Source organism: Bufo bufo, chromosome 4 (genome assembly GCF_905171765.1).
Source record: "Bufo bufo chromosome 4, aBufBuf1.1, whole genome shotgun sequence".
Classification (NCBI taxonomy): Eukaryota; Metazoa; Chordata; class Amphibia; order Anura; family Bufonidae; genus Bufo; species Bufo bufo.
The window spans coordinates 145,694,335-145,706,850 of NC_053392.1; the positions used below are offsets into that span (position 1 = coordinate 145,694,335).

At 44.3% G+C, this 12,516-nt stretch overlaps 1 protein-coding gene across 1 annotated transcript in view; it reads right to left on the reverse strand.

The window, feature by feature from the left end:
• CLSTN2 (calsyntenin 2) overlaps window positions 1-12,516 on the reverse strand; it is a 1,304,869-nt gene that overhangs the window by 480,418 nt on the left and 811,935 nt on the right. The gene's annotated exons all lie outside the window — the stretch shown is intronic.

Consider the following 12,516-nt stretch of genomic DNA (forward strand, 5'->3'; position numbering starts at 1 on the left):
AATAACTTGGCATCCACAAAGCGCCTGAGCAAACAGCAGGTTTCACGCATGAGTTGCCACTGGCTGACATCAAAGTTACACAGAGGAGTACTCCTGTCTGCTTAGATCATCAATAATTTTTTTTATAGCCTTTCTCTGTTCGTACAGTCGGTCTAACATATGGAGGGTGGAATTCCAATGGGTGGAAACGTTGCATATCAGATTATGTTGGGAGATGCCCTTCTGCTGCTGCAGCTCAAAGAGTGTGTGCTTTGCGGTGTATGAGTGGCTGAAGTGCATGCAAAGTTTCCTGGCCATTTTTTGGATATCTTGCAGATGGGTGGAAGACTTCAGGAACCACTTGACGGTTGTTTTGATTGAACACATATGCTCCTTGACGCAGCACCGACACCATGTTCTTTCCATTGTCGGTCACCATGGTTCCCATTTTGAGTTGTCATGAAGAAAACCAGGATTCGAACTGTGTGACTCAGTTCGCCCAGGCAAATGAGGTGCAGAACAGCTTGACATTGACGTGCCCTGCACATGTAATATAATGCAGGGGAACTGTGAATTGTCCCTGCAGTGGAGGCTGAAGACATGGTGGAGGATGAGGAGGCAGAGGCGGATATTGTCGCTGGACCAACAGTGTGAAAACGTGCAGGCAGAAGTGGTGTCACCTGTCCAAGGTGCTTGTGTGGCTGGGCAGGAACTACATTCACCCAGTGGGCCGTAAAGGACATGTATTGTCAATGACCGTAGTTACAGCTCCACACGTCAGCGCTGCCGTGCACTTTGACAGACACCGACAGGCTCAAGGACTGGCCCACTTTCTGTTCTACATAGGTCTGCATGGCTGGTACTGCCTTTTTGGCAAAGAAATGACGGCTTGGGACTCTCCACCTCGGATCGGCACAAACCAATGAGTTTTCTGAAAGGTGCAGAGTCCACCACTTGTAAAGGGTGGGACTGAAGTACCATTAACTTGGCCAGGAGCACATTCAGCTTCTACGCCGTTGGATGTGTGCACGCATACTGTTGTCTCTTGGCAATCGCTTCGGTGATCGCTGACGGAATGACTGACAAGGTGTAGGAGGAGGAGCAGGAGCATCAGGACCAGCAGATGATGGGAAGGACAGACAGCAGCTACCTTTGGCTATGGAGCCTTGACTGCCTGAAATCAGGTGTGTGCCACTGGGTGATGCAGTGGTTTCTGCGGCAGGCTGGACCACCACATCAGAGCCACGGTTCTCCCAGGCCACTTTATGATGACGCTCCAGATGTTGACACAGGGCCATGGTGCCAACATTGGCACCCTGGCCACGCTTCACCTTCTGCCCACAGATTCTACAAATGGCCATGTTCACCTCCTCCGGCAGCTTAATAAAAAACTGCCATACTCCCGAGTAGGTGATTTTGTTCCCAACACTCCGCACTGACTGACTGCTAACAGTGCTGCTTCCATGAACCCTTGCACCACTACTTTCAAGGCTCCTGCGAAGCGGGTGGTCTACCCGGGCACATTTAACTCCCAACCTTCTACTGCTGCCACCCTGCTGACTCCCAGCCATGCTAGCGACTTGCTGGCTCCACCGCCGCCTCACAGGCAAGCTGCAGCTCTATTCTCCTGATGATGAGGAAGCCCCTTCTTCACCCGGCTCCCAAGTGTGATCGGCTACATCATCATCAGCTACTGTCTGCATGTCACTGATGTCCCCCTTAATGGTCTCATGCCGGCCACTCGCAACACCAGCTCCCACACCATTCTGCTCATCACTACTTGCCCGCCTAGCGGAAGAAGCGGCGGATGTCTCCTCTACATCTTGGCTGGCCAGTAGCTGCTGACTGTCCTCTATAGCGCATCCTCACTGTATAGTGGGGCTGAGCCCCAGCATATAATACTTCTCTGGCTGAGGGAACAGAAAAAGACAGAGGCAGGTTGAGGACAGGTAAGGACACAGGGCCTGCTCCCGGGCCATGCCAACTGAGTGTTGTGTCTGACGAACCCACTGACTCTTGGCTGGGGATGTCTGATGTCACTTGGGAAGAAGTGGATGACCGAGTTAACCATTCATGAACCGCTGGGTTGTTGGTCAAGACACCACCCCTAGATGACATTGGGAGCTCAGGCCTCTCGCTGCAACTACTGCTGCCACACCCCCTTACTCTGTTGTGACCTGTGCCAGAAACATTAAGGCCTCTGCCACTCCTCTGTGCAGGGCGTGGCACTTCTCTGTCTGACATACTCTTAGATCAAATAAATACATAAAACGGAAATTAAAACACCCCAAAAAAGTCAGTATTTTTCACAGTTCACCACATAAAGGCTAATAAGCCCTTTTTTTCCCACTATTACACGCCAAAGAAGGCTTTACTACATATAACTGCACCGCTGAATGGCAAATAGGCCCTTACTTTTTTACACTTATACACTCCACAAAAGGCTTTAGAACAGGAATGGCCAACCTGCGGCTCTCCAGCTGTTGCAAAACTACAACTTCCAGCATGCCTAGACTGCTTACAGCTATCAGCCTACAGTAGTGCATGGTGGGAATTGTAGTTTTACAACAGCTGGAGAGCCGCAGGTTGGCCAGCCCTGCTTTAGAACATATAACTGCACTGCTAAACGGCAAATAATATATATATATTTTTGCCTTTAATACACGCCAAAAAGGGCTTTAGAACATATAACTGCACCGCTGAATGGCAAATATATATTTTTTGCCACTTATACATGCCAAAAAGGGCTGTAATTTTCTCACTTCACCACACAACGGCAAAATATGTTTCGCCCTATAAGACGCACCTGCCCATAAAACTCACCTAGGTTTTAGAGGGTGAAAATAGCAAAAAATATGAGTCACATTAACCCCAATCTTTCTGGCTGCCTGGTACATATGTTTTTGTCGGCCTTTATTTTCAGGTAGACTAATCACTCTTGTACTGGGGGGGGAGGCTTTGATACCTGCTGGATGCTGCTGAGTGCACACTGTGGGGCTGGGGCCCTTGCTGATATTGAGGAGGACAGGACAGTGTGGAGGGAAGGCTGCTGCTGCTGTTCGTCGCACTCACAAGCTCAGACCGTGCAGCAGTTTATATCCTCCCCATCCCTCCTCCTCTTATAATTATGGGCTCATTCATTGATGGCAGTGGCGCGGGCTTCAGAGCCCGTTGTTTTTATTGGGGCATTCCCGGCAGCATCATTGGAGGGAGGGACTCCCTCCCTCCTTCTATACTGTGTGGCCAAAGTGAAAATGAAGCGTGCCAAGCAGCTCACCGCCCATATCCTCAACGCTGTAGTTGGGCAGGAGCGCTGCTGGCCAGGCCATCCCCTTATCCATACCACAAAGTAGCGCCGGGCTCTTCCTCAGCAGGTACCGTACACGCCAAGATAGAAGTCCGGTACATCACAGGCTGCTGTCCTTATGCAGTACAGCCTGGATATTTTTGTTGTGCCAGTAATGCACGCAAAAAAGTGCTTTAACCCCTTAAGGACTTAGGACGTACCAGTACACCAGGTTTGCCGAGTCCTTAAGGACCCAGGGCATACCGATACGTCCTAACTTTAAAATTACATTACGGCGGGGGTTAATCGGAACAGGATGTCCGTTGAAATCGGACATCCGATTCAGGTCAATTCAGACCTGGTCAATTTAGACCTGCGGTTTGCGGTTTTACCTTATCCGTGGGGCGGCGGTGACATTGGGTCCCCATGCGGCTGTAGAGGGGACCCAATGGTATGGAAGGCAGCGTGATGCCTTCCTTAGGCATCTGCGCTGCCTTCCGGTGACGAGCCTGTGAGATCCAGCCCCCTGGATCTCACAGGCCGGAAGCTGTATGAGTAATACACACAGTATTACTCATACAGCCAATGCATTCCAATACAGAAGTATTGGAATGCATTGTAAAAGGGATTAGACCCCCAAAAGTTGAATTTCCAAAGTGGGACAAAAAATTAAGTAAAAAAAAGTTGAAAAAATTAAGTTTCCCCCCCAAAATGTAAAGTTTCAAGTAAAAATAAACAAAAACGTCATTTTCCCAAAATAAAGTTAAAGAAAATTGGGTAAAAAAAAGTTTACATATTAGGTATCAACCGGCTCGACTGGCTCTATAAACATATCACATGACCTAACCCCTCAAATGAACACTGTAAAAGATAAAAAAAATAAAAACTGTGCTAAATAAACCATTTTTTTTGTCACCTTATATCACAAAAAGTACAACAGCAAGCAATCAAAAAGGCGTTTGCCCACCAAAATAAAACCAATCTAACCGTCACCTCATCCCGCAAAAAATTAAACCCCTACCTGAGACAATCGCCCAAAATAAAAAAATAGGGCTCAGAATATGGAGACACTAAAACATAATTTTTTTTGTTTTAAAAAAGCTGTTATTGTGTAAAACTTACCTAATATGTATACTTTTTTATTTATGTATCACTGCGTCCATATCAACCGGCTCTAATAAAATATCACATGACCTAACCCCTCAGATGAACACTGTAAAAAATATAAAATAAAAACTGTGCTAAATAAACAATTTTTTGTCACCTTACATCACAAAAAGTGTAATAGCAAGCGATAAAAAGGCATATGCACCCCACAATAGTGCCAATCAAACCATCATCTCATCCCTCAAAAAATGAGACCCTACCTAAGATAATCGCCCAAAAACTGAAAAAACTATGGCTCTCAGAATATGGAGACACTAAAACATGATTTTCTTTGTTTCAAAAATGATATTATTGTGTAAAACTTACATAAATAAAAAAAGTATACATATTAGGTATCGCAGCATCCGTAATAACTTGCTCTATAAAAATATCACATGACCTAACCCCTCAGGTGAATACCGTAAAAAAATAAAAATAAAAACGGTGTAAAAAAAGAAATTTTTTGTCATCTTACATCACAAAAAGTGTAATAGCAAGCGATCAAAAGTCACACGCACCCCAAAATAGTGCCAATAAAACCGTCATCTCATCCCGCAAAAATCATACCCTACCCAAGGTAATCACTCAAAAACTGAAAAAAATTTGGCTCAGAATATGGAGACACTAAAACATGATTTTTTTGGTATAAAAAAAGAAATCATTGTGTAAAACTTACATAAATAATAAAAAAGTATACATATTAGGTATTGCCGCATCCATGACAACCTGGTCTATAAAAATATCACATGATCTAACCTGTCAGATGAATGTTATAAATAACAAAAAATAAAAAAAACTGTGACAAAACAGCTATTTCTTGTTACCTTGCCTCACTAAAAGTGTAATATAGAGCAACCAAAAATCATATGTACCCTAAACTAGTACTAACAATACTGCCACCCTATCCCGTAGTTTCTAAAATGGGGTCACTTTTTTGGAGTTTCTACTCTAGGGGCGCATCAGGGGGGCTTCAAATGGGACATGGTGTCAAAAAAACCAGTCCAGCAAAATCTGCCTTCCAAAAACCGTATGGCATTCCTTTCCTTCTGTGCCCTGCCGTGTGCCCGTACAGCGGTTTACGACCACATATGGGGTGTTTCTGTAAACTACAGAATCAGGGCCATAAATAATGAGTTTTGTTTGGCTGTTAACCCTTGCTTTGTAACTGGAAAAGAATTATTAAAATGGAAAATCTGCCAAAAAGGTGAAATTTTGAAATTGTATCTCTATTTTCCATTAATTCTTGTGGAACACCTAAAGGGTTAAAAAAAGTTTGTAAAATCAGTTTTGAATACCTTGAGGGGTGTAGTTTATATAATGGGGTAATTTTTGGGTGGTTTCTGAAAGGAATCCATGTTCTTTATTATGTTAAAATCAATTCTGCTTTTACTGAAGTTTCATTTCTATGTTAGGTACTAACTCTGATTGCTGTGAAACTAATATACTGTAAGGTTTCTATTCTCTGTAACCCTGAATCTTATCTCTTTGGCACTACTCCCGGACAATATTCCTAATATGGAAGTTCCGTTTTTGTTTCTCTTTCTGTAAACGTAGAATGAAACGTGTTAATATGATAGGTTAAATACATAACATGCGATGATGCTAATAAAGAGGGTAAAGCCCCCTCTATATAACCTGTGTGCATTAAAAATAAACCTTAGAGTGTTCATTCAGTACATCACTGTTGTGTCTTTCGTTACCTACTGAGTGAAGCGCTCTCCTGACGTCAGAAAAGGACTCAAACCAAGCCGATACTAGAAGTTTGGTGCCAGGGGTACCAAGTGGGACTCAGAGATTCCTATCAGTTTGGGGGATCGTTTCCGGGATCGGGAAGGTTTTCCTCGTGTTCGGTAAGGAAGGCATCTGTTATTGTCCTCTGGCCGATCCGAGGACCACGTCCCGATCTAGTAAGTAGAACCTACAACTTCTAGTATAATTACTGTATCAGGGATACAGGGTACAGACTCCGGGAGTCTGGGGGAGTGACCCGGGGACTCCGGGAGTCCGCCGTGAGGATCACTCAGAGAAAATATAGTGCGCACTAGATTATATTGTCTCAGGGAGACAAAGACGGAGCTTGGTTTGACTCTTTACTTTTTAAAGCTGTTTTAAAGTATAAGAATATTAGAGTTGATATAAGGATACTGATGTCCGGGTGGTAAGTGTACGGACTGAAGTTCACTATTTGCATAGAGTTTTAAGGACATTGCATTGTTGTTTTACTGTGTTGCGGAGGTCTGCAATACGCCCCACCCCCGGCTGGGAGCAATCCATTAACCCGCAGATAGGTGAACACAAGCGGCAGACCAAAGCAACAAATTATATGTTTGATGAAACTCTCTGATATATTGTGATCAGACCTGAGTCCTTTGCCTAGTTGACAGGATTAATTTCTCTGAGCCTTAAAGGTTCAGTGCAGCCAGTCCTAGGAAAGTAGCATCATCAAAATATCAGACGGAATGGGATCACAAGAGTCTAAAACCAATTATCCCAAACCTGAGACGGGAGAAACATGCAAAGTTTATGTTGCACGGTGTAGTCCCACAAATTACTTCCTAGTTAACCCATGGGTGGATAACTTAGCTGGATGGACTGAGTTCATGCAAGCTGCTAGCCCCTTTCCCAGGGACGGCGATAATAGCCCGTACCACATGGACATGATAAAGGGTCTTTGTCTGGAAGACAAAGAAGCATGGCCACATTTTGACCATGATCCGTCCTGGAATATGGATTACATGATACAAGGGGGTGAACAATGGTTGGAGATAGCCCCACATTGGTACAATGTACCATCAAATAAGAAGAAAGGGAAAACTAATAAGATTCCAAAAGATGACAGTCAGTTACATAAAATGGAGAAAAGAACAGAATTAAAAGACGTGTCTGAAAAGCCAAACCCACCACCTTACACTGTCCCGTCCGCCCCTGCACCCCATCTCACACTAAACCCTGTACACATATGTCCAAGCATGCAGGAGATACAGGACGAAGATATAGGTGCTACATTTATGCAGGTCCATGACGACCTAGAGAAAACAAAATACAGTCAAAAACAACAGAAAGCTGCAGAACAATATAAGTACCACACACGCAGCAAGGGAATAGAAGCTAAAGAAGAACAGGTAGAACTCAGTGCACCCTTCATAACAATAGGAGAACACTTAATGAAGAAACCCATGGACATCGAGGACCTTAATAAAATTATCAAACACTGCCCCAAACCCACAGTGGCTCCTTTGGGAACCATCACCTATCTTAAAAAGGCTTGTAAAGGCAGAAATTGTACACAAGAAGATTTAAGGCTCATAATAGATGGCATCATAGGGACACATACTGCTTGGGATTGGGATGAAGTCCCATCCATTTCTACACTAGTAGATGGAACTGTTGATGCCAGCCGGTACATATGCAATACAGAAGAAGGAATGAAGAGGATTTGGACACAAGTTGAGGATCATATGAATAAGGTATTCAAACAAAAATCATCTCTGCCTATTGCTGTAGCTTGTAAACAAAAGCCCACAGAGTCTGTTACTGAGATTTGGAAGAGATTCATGGACTGTTGGAGACTGGAGGCGGGACTCCCTACCCTCCAGAACGACAGCCTGATCATCTCTACATTCATTAACAATCTGTCGGACAAATTAACCCTTCCAGTGAAACAAGGTGTATCCTCATGGACCTCAGATGACACTGTCACTTTTGAAAAACACCTTTATGAAAAGGAATCAGCAGGATGTTTCAAAATCAGAAAAATCACACCCACACATGCCTATGCCAACAACAGGGGAGGGGGCAGAGGAAGGAGAAGAGTAGGATTCATGGTAGATAGCGGTGCAACTTCAAGTGTGTTAAGTAAAGATTTATACAAGGGACCATTGAGAAAATCTGAGCCCTCTATGGGAATTAATGGGGTTTTAACAAAAACTTTCAAAACTGACTCACTACCACTTGAGACCATGGACAAGGAGTACATCACAGACCATGCCTTCAGCATTATACCAGATTGCCCTGTCAGCCTGTTAGGGAGAGATTTGTTCATTAAGCTTGATTTACAAGTGTCAGCCAAAAATCAGGGCATAAGAGTACACTCAGACCTCATTCCAATCTCTACACCAGTGCCACTGATTCTTGCAAACATACAGGACCACCCAGAACTCAACAACATCAACCCTGCATTATGGTCTTCAAATGAATATGACACGGGGTTCATAGATTGCACACCTTACAAGGCTACTGTGATATCAGGTGTCCTCTCAGTGTTCCAGAAACAGTACCCGTTGTCCACAGAAAAAATTGAGGGCTTGAGGCCAATGATCGAAGAGTTTTTAAAGGAAGGCATCCTGGAAGAGGTGATTTCACCCTTCAGCACTCCCATAAATCCTGTGGCAAAAGCAGATGGTTCAATTCGCTTTGTGCAGGATTTAAGGGAAATCAACAACATCATTGTGCCTATAGCCCCTATTGTACCTGACATTACTCAGTTGCTATCTGCCATTCCAGCAGACGCTGTTTGGTTCAGTGTGATAGATCTGAAAAATGCATTCTTTTCTATCCCAGTTGACAAGAAGACCAGACTACTTTTTGCTTTTTCCTTCGAGGGGCGACAACTAACCTGGGCAAGAATGCCACAGGGATATGCTGATTCACCTGTAGTGTTCAGCATTGTCCTCCAAATGACTTTAAAACCATGGCACCCCCCCCAAGGTTCCGTGTTGTTGCAATACGTGGATGATTTACTGTTGTGCAGTATGTCAGTGGAGGCCAACATTGAGGATGGTATATCACTGTTACAATGGTTGTTTGAATGTGGACACAAAGTGTCATTAGGGAAAATGCAATGGTGTAAACAGCAAGTCGAATACTTGGGGTTTGTCCTGACAAAGGGGGAAAGGAGGATCAGTCCAGGGAGAGTTCAGTCTGTAGCGGGATTGGTCACCCCGCACTCCAAGAAGGAAATGCTATCCTTCCTTGGAATGATAAACTACTGCAGACAATGGATCCCAGACTGTTCCTACCATGATAATATCTTGAGACAGGCAACACTGCAGGACAAACCTGATTTAATAAGAAGGTCTTCAGAAATGTACAATGCATTTGATTATCTGAAATGTTCATTAATGTCAAGTCCAGGATTGGGCCTCCCTGACTACAAACTGCCCTTCCACATGTTTGCACGACAAAACTGTAAAACCATGGCGGGCGTGCTGACACAAGAACATGGAGGCAAGTTGCGCCCATGTGCATTTTTCTCAAAGGTAATGCCCACCTCTGTCCAAGGGATGCCGGCATGTCTGCGTTCTCTTGCAGCCTGTGCTATGATGGTAGAGTTGGCAACTCCTTTTACAATGGGACATTACACCATTTTGCACACCACACATGATGTTGTAGGCCTACTCAAGGGCATCCACACACAACACATGTCTGCACAAAGGCTTTCAGGATATGAGGTACTACTGCTCAGTGACCCTTCACTCGAAATCAAGTATGCTTCCCACACCTCAGGACCAGCACCAATACTGAATGCTCTCTTAGGCCTTAAAGGACAGGAAGATTGCCTCACAGATACACATGATTGCTTACAGGTCCTGGAACACGAAACTTCTCCAAGACATGATTTGTCATCCACACCCATTATAGGTGCTCCAGAGGTTTTTGTAGAAGGTTCATGCACCAGACCAGATGACACCAGTTACTGTACAGGCTACGCCATTGTCATGCTCCCAGATGTTGTACTAGAGGCAAAGCCCATAAAGTTTCAGTCTGCACAGGCAGCTGAACTCATTGCCCTTACCAGGGCATGCATTCTACATGCTGAAAAACCAGTCACCATTTATACTGACAGTAGGTACGCACATGGGGTAGTGTGGGATCATGGAATGATTTGGCACAGAAGAGGTTTCACTGCAGCAGATGGTAAACGCATCTCACACTCACAGTTGGTCGCAGATCTACTTGAAGCCATCAGATTGCCTTCACAATTGGCAATTATCCACTGCAAGGCACACACCAATGGTAAGGATCATGTCTCACAGGGCAATGCGCTGGCAGATAGGGAGGCGAAACGAGCGGCCGACTACAGCCCCTCAGGTCCATGTAAACATTGGGAGATGCCATGTTTGGCACCTCCAACCCTTGAGATGTCACAAATGCTTACCGATCTTCAAAGATACGCCACTGAACAGGAACGGCAAGACTGGTGTTATCCAGTATTGCAGAAAAATTCTAAGACAGAATTACTCTGCAAAGAGGGGAGACCATGCATTCCCCAACACAGTGCTTCCATCTTCATAGCACATTTCCATGGAGCAGGACATAACAGCATACAGACAACTCAGTCATTGTTGAGTCAAAATTTTTACATTACTGACATCAAAAAGTTAGTAACAGAATATGTACACAGGTGCATTACATGTTTGATGAACAACCCCAACAACCCCTTGAAGGTAGTCCATCAACACCTTGACTATCCCACTACTTCATTCACCCATTTACAGGTAGACTTCACACATATTTCCAAAACTCATGGTAGACAGGAATATGCTTTGGTTATTGTTGACATGTTCTCCAGATGGCCTGAAGTATTCCCCACCAAATCAGAGGATGCTAAAACAACAGCAAGGATACTTACTCAACAAATCATTCCTAGGTGGGGATGCCCTCTGATGATTGAATCTGACCAAGGGCCAGCATTCACCTCCAAACTCAACAAGGAAATTGCTAAATTACTACATATAGAATGGAAATTTCACATTCCATATCACCCGCAAAGTTCTGGCATTGTGGAACGCATGAACAGGACTATCAAAGATAAATTGAGGAAGGCCACTGCAGGTACTTTTGAAAAATGGAAAGAGATCCTACCCATAATACTTGCAGAAATAAGGATGACACCTAATAAGAGGTTTGGGTTATCACCATTCGAGATACTCATGGGAAGGCCTTTCCCCACCCCCTGGGCAAGACGCCCAATGATAGTTCAGGAAGGTGATCTTGATTTAATAAGGGAAGAATATGTCACCAAATTGATACAGGTTCTTAATAAAACTGAGGAAAAAGTTGCTTGTAAGTCTCCCTCTCTTCCACAGGAACCCACCCACCCATACAGGGTGGGGGATGAGGTAGTGATCAAAACACTGAAGAAAGGAAAATCCCAAGGTGACTTCGCATATGGCCCACCCACTATCGTGGTTGCAGTGACCAGAACAGCTGTGCTGACTGAACAGTCTCCAACTTGGATCCACGCCACCCGAGTGAAGCTTGTGAGAAAAAGAGAGGAGGCAGGAACGGAGGCAGACAGCCTTGGCCTTGAAGAAGGACAAGAGGTACTAACGAGGGCAGACGGCCCTGACCTCCAACAAGGCCTAGAGGTACTAACGGGGGCAGACAGCCCTGACCTCCAACATGATGAGCTCCTCACTCCTTTCTAGGAAATGGTTGAATGTACTGACTAAGATTGCTTCAATAATCTTGTTGATTTTACCAATTAGTAGTAAGGGAGAAGTAGCCGCAACTAGCAAGGGCGGCGTCATCACTTTTTGGTATAATTCATCTAACACTCACGTAGCCACCTACACCTTTTGCCTTTGTGATATCTTGAAAACATGTTCATATTATAACTATTGTTCCAACGACTATGTAAAAGGACAGGCCTATATATGTGTAACAGACTCATACTGGGGAAAAGGTTGTGGATACTGGGGATCAGTGGGATGGAATACAGGGACAAAATGGGGATATAAACCAGAAAGTACCCTCAAAAGGAGGGATAAAAATTCTAAGTCCCTTTTGACTAGAATGACACTCCTTGAGAGAGGGACGTGTTATGTGGACACCTCTTCAGTGTATCATTGCAAAAAAAGGTCAGCGGAAATGAAGATTGTATTGACAATAGACAACCCTGGTAAATATGATGAAGGAGATTATGTATTGGGATGGTACTTCCATTACATGTGGGGAGCTGAGACTTCTCAGGTAACACAAATGTTCAAACTTAGAGATATGTATAAGTCTAAGGAATACCAGCCCATCACAGGTGTCCCCAAAAACCCACTAGCCCCGCATATAGTTTCTCTAAAAAAAACCTAAGGGCCATATCTAATCCC